This window comes from Sapajus apella, unplaced genomic scaffold, assembly GCF_009761245.1.
Source record: "Sapajus apella isolate SASKATOON/1434 unplaced genomic scaffold, GSC_monkey_1.0 scaffold131, whole genome shotgun sequence".
NCBI lineage: Eukaryota > Metazoa > Chordata > Mammalia > Primates > Cebidae > Sapajus > Sapajus apella.
In genome coordinates this window covers 1,479,069-1,489,268 of record NW_022437071.1, presented here as the reverse complement: position 1 = coordinate 1,489,268, position 10,200 = coordinate 1,479,069, and positions in this window count along the sequence as shown.

The window sequence follows — 10,200 nt, the reverse complement described above, 5'->3', positions numbered from 1 at the left end:
GTATATATTTTTATTGTGTTTCATATATATAAAGTTATATATCTTTATATGTAAAGATATATATAAAGATATATATATATTTATTGTGTTTTATATATATGCAAAGATATATATATCTTTATATGTAAAGATATATATATCTTTACATATATTTATATATATTTATATATGTATCTTTACATATAAAGATATATATCTTTATATATAAAAATAATAAAAAAATATATATATCTTTATACATATATCTTTACATATATATATCTTTATATACATATATCTTTATATATATCTTTATATATATCTTTATACATATATAAAACAATAAATATATATATTTATCTTCATAGATATATTTATATATGTATACATCTTTATATATATATCTTCATATATATATCTTTTTATATAAAGATATATATATGTAAAGATATATATATCTTTATATATAAAGATATATATATATATAAAGATTATATATATATATATATAAAGTAGTAGGTTAGCTGCATCTCAAGTTTCTATCAGTATTTGACAGGGAATTTTAATGAAAAAGAGCTAAGATGATGTACAGTGAGCTGGACATTCTTGAATCATTTTACTCACTCCTTCTTATGTGTATGATTTTTTTATAAAAGGTTTTTAATATAATATGAATATATAGCTATTAGACTTCTTGGTAAGGTAGAGTAAAAATATTATTAAGCCCAGAGGAGTTAATAATCTGACTAGGAGGTTGTGTATATTTTGTAAGGATGATATATATTGTTGTACTTAAATTTTTCAAGTTTGACATGAAATGATGGGGATTTTATCCTGAAGGCAATCATCTTCCAAACAGTGTAACAGTGTGAAGCAAAATACTGAAAATGTCAACATTTCACACATCATTGATTCTTAATGCTTCTGAAGTTGTTTTTTAGGTTCCTGTGGCCACAGTTAAAAAATTGACATCCTTTTTGTAGTACTTTTCAACATCTTAACATCTTTTGAATCAGAGCTAGCAATGTTGTGTTATTTTTTGCTTGTTGTTTTGTTATAAATTCCATTCCATACCTGTTACAGTTTATCACTTGTGTTTGACAAACTCCATATACAAAATATGTTTATCATTAAATCTTCTAGAACTTAAAGTAAAAATCTCTGTCAAATTGTAAATATAAAATTATTTGTTCTTCATCTTAGGGGAAAAGGTTTCAACTTTTCATCATTGTGTATGATGTTGCTGTGGGCTTGTTCTATACAATCATTATTGTGTTGCAGTGTGTCCTTTTTATAGATAATTTTTGAATATTTATCATGAATGATGTTGAATTTTGTTGAATGTTTATTCTGCATCTATTGATAGTATTATATAGTTTTTTTCTTTCCTCATCACTAATGTGATATCCTACTGCTATGTATATCTTGAGCCATCCTTGCATCCTAGGAATAAATCTCGCTTGCTTATGATGATAGATTGCTGAGGATTTTTGAACCTATGATCATCAGGTATACTAACCTGTGAATTTTCTTTTCTTGTGATTTCTTTGTCCAGGTTTACTAGCAGGGTAATTTGTGCCTCACAGAGTGAGTTTGGAAGTAGTCCCTCCTGAATTTTTTGGTAGAGTTTGAGAAGAATTGGAATTAGTTCTCTGAACATTTGGTAGTGTTCCACATTGAAGCTACCCAAATCCTGGCCTTTTCTTTGATGGGAGATTTTTTTATTACTGATTCAATGTTCTTACTCATTATGAATCTGTTCAGAGTATCTATTTCATTATTTAGTCATACTAGGTTATATCATCCTAGGAGTTTATACTTCTATTTACTATAATACTGGAAGACTTAGCCAGAGCAATTACACAATAAAATAAAATAAAAGCCATCTGAATCACAAAGAAAAAGTTAAAATGTCTCTGTTTGCTGGTGATACCATATTATATGTAGAAAACTCTAAAGACTCTACCAAAAATAAGACCAATACACAAATTCAATAAAGCTGCCAGATTAAAAAATACATAAAACTCAGTAGCATTTCTATATATCAATAACAAATTGTCCAAAAAAGAAATCAAGGGACTGATCTTATTCACAGTAATTTCCAAAAAATACTTATGAATAGAGCTAACCAATGAAGTGAAAGATCTATACACTGAAAAAAAAAATCGTGAAAGAAATCAAAAAAGGCACAGAAAAATTGAAAGATATTCCATGTTCCTGAATTGTAAAATTAATATTCTTGAAAAGTTTGTATTGCCCAAAGCAATCTACAGATTTTATGCAATCCTTATCAAAATTCCAATGAAATGTTTCATAGAAACAGAAAATAAAATAAAATAAAATTTGCACAAAATCACTAAAGAGACCCTGCATAGTGAACAAAAATAATGCCAGAGGCATCACACCACCTGTACCTGGACTAAAATATATTACAAAGCTACAGCAATAAAAATAGCTTGGTGCTGGCACAAAAATAGATATATAGACATATAGAACAGACTAGGGAGCCCAGAAATAAAGCCACATATTTACAGTCAATTGTTCTTTTTTAGTTTTTTAAAATTTATTTTAATACATATATATATATATATATATATATATATACACACACACAGAGAGAGATATATCATTTTAATGGGCTAGGAGTATTCATGTATATCATTTTTATGTAGGAGGTATATATCTATATATAGATATATATAGATATTCCATGTATCAATATACACTATATATATATGAGATAGCTATAGATAGGAGATGTAACTCATATCCATATGCAACAAGTTCTCACTGTGTCACTCAGGCTTGGGTGCTTGCATTATCATAGCTCACTGCAGCCTAAAACTCTGGCCTCAACTGAGCTTCCTGCATCAGTCTCCCAGGAAGCTGGGGCTACAGGCATGGATGACCATGACTGGCTAATTTTATTTTTAGCCTTTTTATAGGTTCAAGTTCTCACTATTTTGCCCAGGCTGTTCTGAAACTCCTGGTCTCGAGTGATCCTCCCATCTCAGCATCCCAAAATGTTGGGATTACAGATGTGAGCCACTGTGTGTGGCCTATTTATAATAGGTAAAAATCATGCATATTTATCATGAAGTATAAATAAGTTGTGCATGGCTAAATAAATCTAATTTGCATATTTATTACTTCACCAACATCTTTTTTGTCTGTGTCAATAACACAAAATCCACTCTTAGTAGTTTCCAAGAAATAACACATTATTATTAACCATCCCGGAACTTCTTCCTCCTATCTGACTAAAATTTTGTATCTTTGACCAAAATCTTCCCAATTTTACTCCCACATCCAGCTCCTGGCAAATTCTACCCTGCATCTATAAGTTCAACTTTTTTAGATTCATCATATAAGTGAGATAGTGCACTATTTGTCTTTCTGTGCCTGACTTAAATAAAGGTGTGAAGAGAAGAATACACAATAGAGGAAAGAGTCTCCTTTATAAATTGTGTGGAGAAAATGCGATATATACATGCAGAAGAAAATTGGACTCTTAACTCACATTATATACAAAAATAAACCTAAAATGCAATAAAATGCAAACAACATAGAAACTGTAAAATTGTTATAAGAAAACAGAGGGAAAAGTATTTTTGACATTAATCTTGACAACGCTTTCGAAATGACTTCAAAAGCACAGACAATAAAAGCAAAAATAGACAAATGGGGCTACGCAAAAATCTTCTGCACTACAACTGAAAAAATCAGGTAACGAGACAGTCTACTGAAGAAGAGGACATATTTGCAAGTCATATTCCTGATAAGAGGTTAATATTCAAAATATATAAGGAAATAAAATGTCTCAATATTAAGAAGGCAAACATTCAAAAACATGGCTTAAGGACTTGAATCAACATATCTCCATGGATGGCATACGAATGACCAACAGGCATGTAAAGAAATGTTCAACATTACTAATGATCAGAAAAATACAAAATCAAAACCACAATGAGATATCACCTTGCATCTATTATGAGGGCTTTTATTAAAGAGACAAAGATAGCATGTTGATAAGGGTCTGGCGAACTGGGAACCCTTGTACATTGCTGTATGAGTGTATATTTGTTCAGGTTTTGTGTAAAAAGTAAGAAAATTTCTGAAAAAACTAAAAGGAAAACTATAATATGATCCAGTAATCCCATTACTGTGGATATCAGAATTCCTATTGCTTGTGAAAACAATGATGAATGTGGAGGACATTAAGTGAAATAAGCCAGGCATAAAAAGTTAAATATCATATGATCTCACTTTTTTCTGGGGCCTTAAAAAATTGTACTCATAGACTTGTAGAATGGTGGTAAGTGGCTGGAGGTTGAGATGGTATTGGGAAGTTTTTACTCAAAGGATACAAAACTTCAGTTATACTGAAGAAATAAGCTATAGAGAACTATTGTCAACATGATGACTATAATTAATAATGATGTAGCATATACTTAAGGATTGCTAAAAGTGTCAATTGTAAGTGTTCTTACAACAAAAGTGATAAATATGTGAGGTAATGGATATTTTAAGTAGCTTGCTTTAACCATTTTAAACCATTTTGTATATAATAAATGTATACAATTTTTGTCAGTAAAAATAATTTAAAAATAAAATAAAAATTGTTAGCTAAAGAATATTTCCTTCAGTTTATCTCTAAGAAAAAAAAATAAGATAATAAATCTTTGTGCAAATGCATTTTATCAATGACCATAATATTCCATGCCTGCCTACGTAGTCACTTTCGGGGAAGGTACCCTTCTTCAATATGAAATCTGTGCTTGGTCATGTGACTTGCTTTTGCCAATAGGCAGTACAACTAATTTGATTCAAGTAGGGGTCCAAAATAGAAACAGCCTATTTATGCTGTCATTCTTTTTTTTTTTTTTTTTTTTTTTTTGAGACAGAGTTTCACTCTTGTTACCCAGGCTGGAGTGCAATGGCGCAATCTCGGCTCACCGCAACCTCCGCCTCCTGGATTCAGGCTATTCTCCTGCCTCAGCCTCCTGAATAGCTGGGATTACAGGCACGCGCCACCATGCCCAGCTGATTTTTTGTATTTTTAGTAGAGACGGGGTTTCACCGTGTTGACCAGGATGGTCTCAATCTCTTGACCTCGTGATCCACCCGCCTCGGCCTCCCAAAGTGCTGGGATTACAGGCTTGAGCCACCGCGCCCGGCCTATGCTGTCATTCTTGATTCTTTACCTTCTCCTTCAAAACTTGATTAAGATGTCTCTCTCTTTTGAATATCTGTTACTGCTATGAGAAGAAGTCTTCTGTAATCAGAGGGTTAGAGACCACGTGTTGGGAAAAATCTGATGCTTTTCAGCTGAGGCTATTCTAGATGATCCAGTCCAGAGCCAACCATGCAGGTAACCACAGATACATGGGTAAGCCCATGCAAGGCGAGCCCATCCTGGTCCAAATTAGCAAAACCATCTCACTTGCTTATCAATCTATACCAAGTAATAAATTGGCTATTTTAGGTACTAACTTATGGTATGTTCGTTATTCACCAAAGCTAATGGATACAAACCTAAATCACAAAAAAAGTTAATACACTAAAGTAAATCTCTACCATTGAATACTGTGCAGCTATTAAATATAATGTGCAATCTATATGTACATATATTATGTTTACATAAGAGTTTATATTAAAATAGAATGAAAAGTAGAGTAGAAGATGATAGCAGTGCGATCGCTGGGTAGAAAAATTAAGTATTACAATGACTGTCTCAATTTTGTTTTTCTGACACATATCAAATTATTTAGACCTGTAATACATTTGAGTTCTACATCTCTGATTATGGAAATATCTTTGGATTAAAATATTTGCTACTGTTTGATTTACCCATGTAATATATTGAAAGAGTAAGAGTTAGTTCACGTGATACAAACGTTGGAATAAGCTTATACAAAAAATGATCCCCTATAAAAATTGTATTGTATTAGAAATATTTTTAAAGATACTTCTTTGATTTAATGCATTGTCTCTAAAACCTTTCAAACAAAATGTAGTTTTAAAGGAATTGAGAATTTTAGCTAGTTTCACATATGTCATATATATGCTCCAATTTTCCTCTCTAAAGGAGCTAAAAATAGATATGATTCTTCTGAGGGCTTAAATGAGTTAAAATATAAAAGGTTCTTAGGGCAGAGTTGAGTATGCAGTGATTACTTAATAAAAATTAGCTTTAATTATGTTGTATTAAGTAGTGCAGTTTGGAGGAAATAATTTGAGAGTCAACCCCACTAATAACATTTTTAACCCTTAGACCTGGTGGGATAAGATCATAAAGGAAGCATATTTAGATTGCTAAGAGAGAAGGTCAAGTGTTAGAATTTTGAAAAACAGCAAACATAAGAGTATGCAAAAGAATTATCCAAGTTACTTTCCGAAGTCCTGAAATCAACCTGATCCCTGTTGCTGATCCTTAATAATGATGATAGCTAGTAAGTTTGGCCGACTTACTTATTTGCAAATACTAGTCATTCTCTGAATGGATTTGAAAATCTTCTCTTGTCGCTTGCATATGCACACACACACACACACACACACACACACACACACACACACACACGCTACACAACAGCATGAGCCAGTCATGCTGGAATAGTGTGTCTTGACGTGTGGTTTCAATTACTGGAAACAGGGGAGTCATTAGAGAGGCCACAGCTGGAGAAAAAGCCAATCTGGGTGATACAGTTTCATAGTTGTAAGAACATATTGCATTTCCTTTGGAGCAGACAAGGAAGAACAAATTAGAAAGAAGGTTTTACACATAAGTGGACGTGCCAGACTTGGAAACATTTTTATACTAAAAAAAAAAAGATAATATTGAATAGGGTGCTACTTGCTGAAGGTTTGGGCAGAATATTAACAGTTAAAAATCAAGTTCTACATGAATATGCCTTCACAGTAATTTCATATCCCTGAAGAAACAACACAAGACAAAAAAGTCATTTTCTAAAGAAATATCTTTTTACCACTATAGTCAAATTTGTTTGCTGTTTTATACTGCTTAAACAAATATCACAAAATCATATTTAAATATATTCATAAAATATTAATATGTCTAATACTGTAAAGGCTATTTCTCAAGGACAGATATAATTACCTATTCTTGCTCTTAGTGTGTGCTTCCCAAACTTACTGGTCCAAGTGATAAATTCAAAACAAAGCAGTACACAGGAACTTTCTTGGTGTAAAAGACCAAAGGAAAAGAAGGGTGAACTATGATATGAACTATGAATTTTGCATTAAAAGTAGAACACAGGAACATGGAGTCAGGAACATCAACTATGCAGTACTGCCAAAAAAATATAACATTAAGAAAAGTTAAATAACACCGGACGTGGTGGCTGACACCTGTAATCTCAGCACTTTGGGAGGCTGAAGTGGACGGATCATGAGGTCAAGAGTTCGACACCAGGCTGGCCAACATGGTGAAACTCCATCTCTATTAAAAAATACAAAAATTAGCTGGGCATGGTGGCTCATGCCTGTAATCCCATCTACTTGGGAGGCTGAGGTAGGAGAATTGCTTGAACCAGGACCCGGGAGCACAGGTTGCAGTGAGCCGAGATCACCCCACTGCACTCTAGCCTGGGCTACAGAGGGAGACACCATATCAAAACGCACACACACAGAGACACACACACACACACAAAGAAAAGAAAGAAAGGAAAAGAAAAGAAAGAAAAGTTAAATAGATTTCCCAAAGTAAACGATTGATGAAAGAAAGAAGTAACGTTGAAAGCATAAGTGGTTAGTTAGCTCACATTTTGTGGAAGGTTGTATATACACACATATATACACACGTGTACATACATTCTGATAACTTTTGATACATGTACGTTATTCAGTGTATACATGAGATTGTCAAAAAAAATACAAAATTGGCAACAGATTCAGGTAAAAGGATAGAGTACGACTGTTGGCCCTCCTCAAACGTTTATGTAAATGGAATGAGTCTGGAGTTGGCCTGTGGAAAAAAGGTGATGGAAGAAAAAGGAGACAATGGCTTCTTCCTCAAAGACATCATATTTTGACAGCTAAGACTGGCATACTGACAGTAGTCTTATTATAATCTTTGACGAATCAGAACAGGATTACAACTTCCTCAGATTACTTAACTAAGAGTTACATAAATGTACTGAGGTAAAAAAAATGTGCAATTTAAAAATGTTTTGCTTGTTGCAATAGTGGTTAATATGTAGTGTGGCCTTCTTTTGTAGAGAGAAAATATTTGAAAGCACGGTCTGACACTATTTTGTCAGATATGCATGCCAGACATTTTGTTCATGTATTCTTTTCATAGCAGGAAGTCGAGAAACTGGGAAAATGACTGATTGAAATGGAGGTCTGTCTGCAGGAAATATGAGTTATGATAGCAAATTGTGGGAGAAATCTTAAATGGGGCAGGAATGTAGCAATGCATTGTTATTAATCTTTCCTTATTCCAAATATAAAACGACAAACTGACACACATATGTGCACATGTATATACACACTGTTCTTAAAAGATAAATAATTTTCAATGTAAATATTTTTATGTATAATATAGATAATAAAATTATATTAATAGGTGACATGGATTTCAAGCTTCTTTCTTTTCAATCTGAATGACTCTGAATACATAGGTTTGGCATCGTTTCCACATCCTTAGCATAAGGTAAAGAGAAAAGAATCATCATAAGCTTTGGTTCAGCTGCTGGTAGATTCATAATCTGATTTCTTTGAAGTGTTAGGAACATGATATATGGGTATCTCTTTTGGAAATTAGTTTACATGAGAAAGCAAAGTTGATTTGTCATGGAATATGATAACAACCAGATTTCAAAGTGCTGACAATAAAAGATTTAAAAACTATGTGCAAACATTTTCTGTCAACTTCAATGGCTTTTCTTTTTTATTCTGTCTGATAATCATATACTTATTACTCTTAAGATATGAAAACAATGATAACTATATCTATTTAGGTTATATTGCAGTGTTTTTTATTTGTATTGAAATAGCTGTCATAGTATTAAGAATAATAAAATATGACTATTCTGTCAGGCACCATTTTATTTGGTGTACTTCAAAAAATATTTGAATATGTTCAGACAAAAAACCCTGTTTTTCTATTTTCTTTGTTTTATTAAATCATACAATACGATTGCTATAATTTATTGTTTTATAATCAGTGTGTCAAAATGTGATTATTTTGCACGTGCAATGTATTATCAGTGACACAAAATAAAATAATAAAATAAAATCCTAGCAGTTTACAGGCAAATTCCTGTTGTGTACTCACCTTGATTCTATAATAGTAATTACCTAAAACTTTCATAACAATATTTTTCATATACTGTATGCTTACTAGACACTGGGTTAAACATGCTTTTTATACATTATAATAGTCGACTTTCACAACAGAGCTATGAAACAGGAGATTTGAATCTAAGAAGACTCAGCATTCTTGCCCAAGATTACAGAGCTTATGGCCAAGCCAGAGTAATAGCTCTCGGCTCACTCATTCCCAAAGGCTGGATTTCTTGCCAAGAACATGCAACGTAATTTTATGTTAAGAGGCTTATTAACTAAAAGTAAATGTTATTTAAACTTTTACAGGTATTGGTTATGAGTAAAGTCTATATATAACAAGTTTTTCTTAATATAATAATATTTTAAGGTTATTGTCCACTTATATTACATGCCAATATAATACAGTGATTGTGTATAAGTACACTTGTTATGAAGACATAACTAATCCTGAACTTTAGTTTTGCTATTTACTAGCTAGTAGACTTAATGGGTTACTGTATTAGTTCCAAGAGGAATACATGTGTTTAGATACACAGTTGGGAAATGTCAGCATGCACAAATGCACAATTTTTACTTCTATTTCCCTTTCTGTGTGTGTGTGTGTGTGTGTGTGTGTGTGTGTGTTGGGAATCTTTCCTTCTCTTCCAGCTATTTTGGAATATATAATAAATTACCGTTAATTATAGTCACACTACTGTGCTATGTGCTGTCAAACACTAAAACTTATTCCTTCTATCTCACTGTATACCAAAAGGTTTTCAGCTAACACAACTCTAGTCTATTTAAGCGGCATTGTTTTCTAATCTTTACTGCCTTATGTTCCATTAAGCACAAGTCTTGTATTATGGAATAGCGAAAATTCTCAGTATTCACCACCAGTAGGGTTATTTCTGTAAAAAGCTTTACTCACTG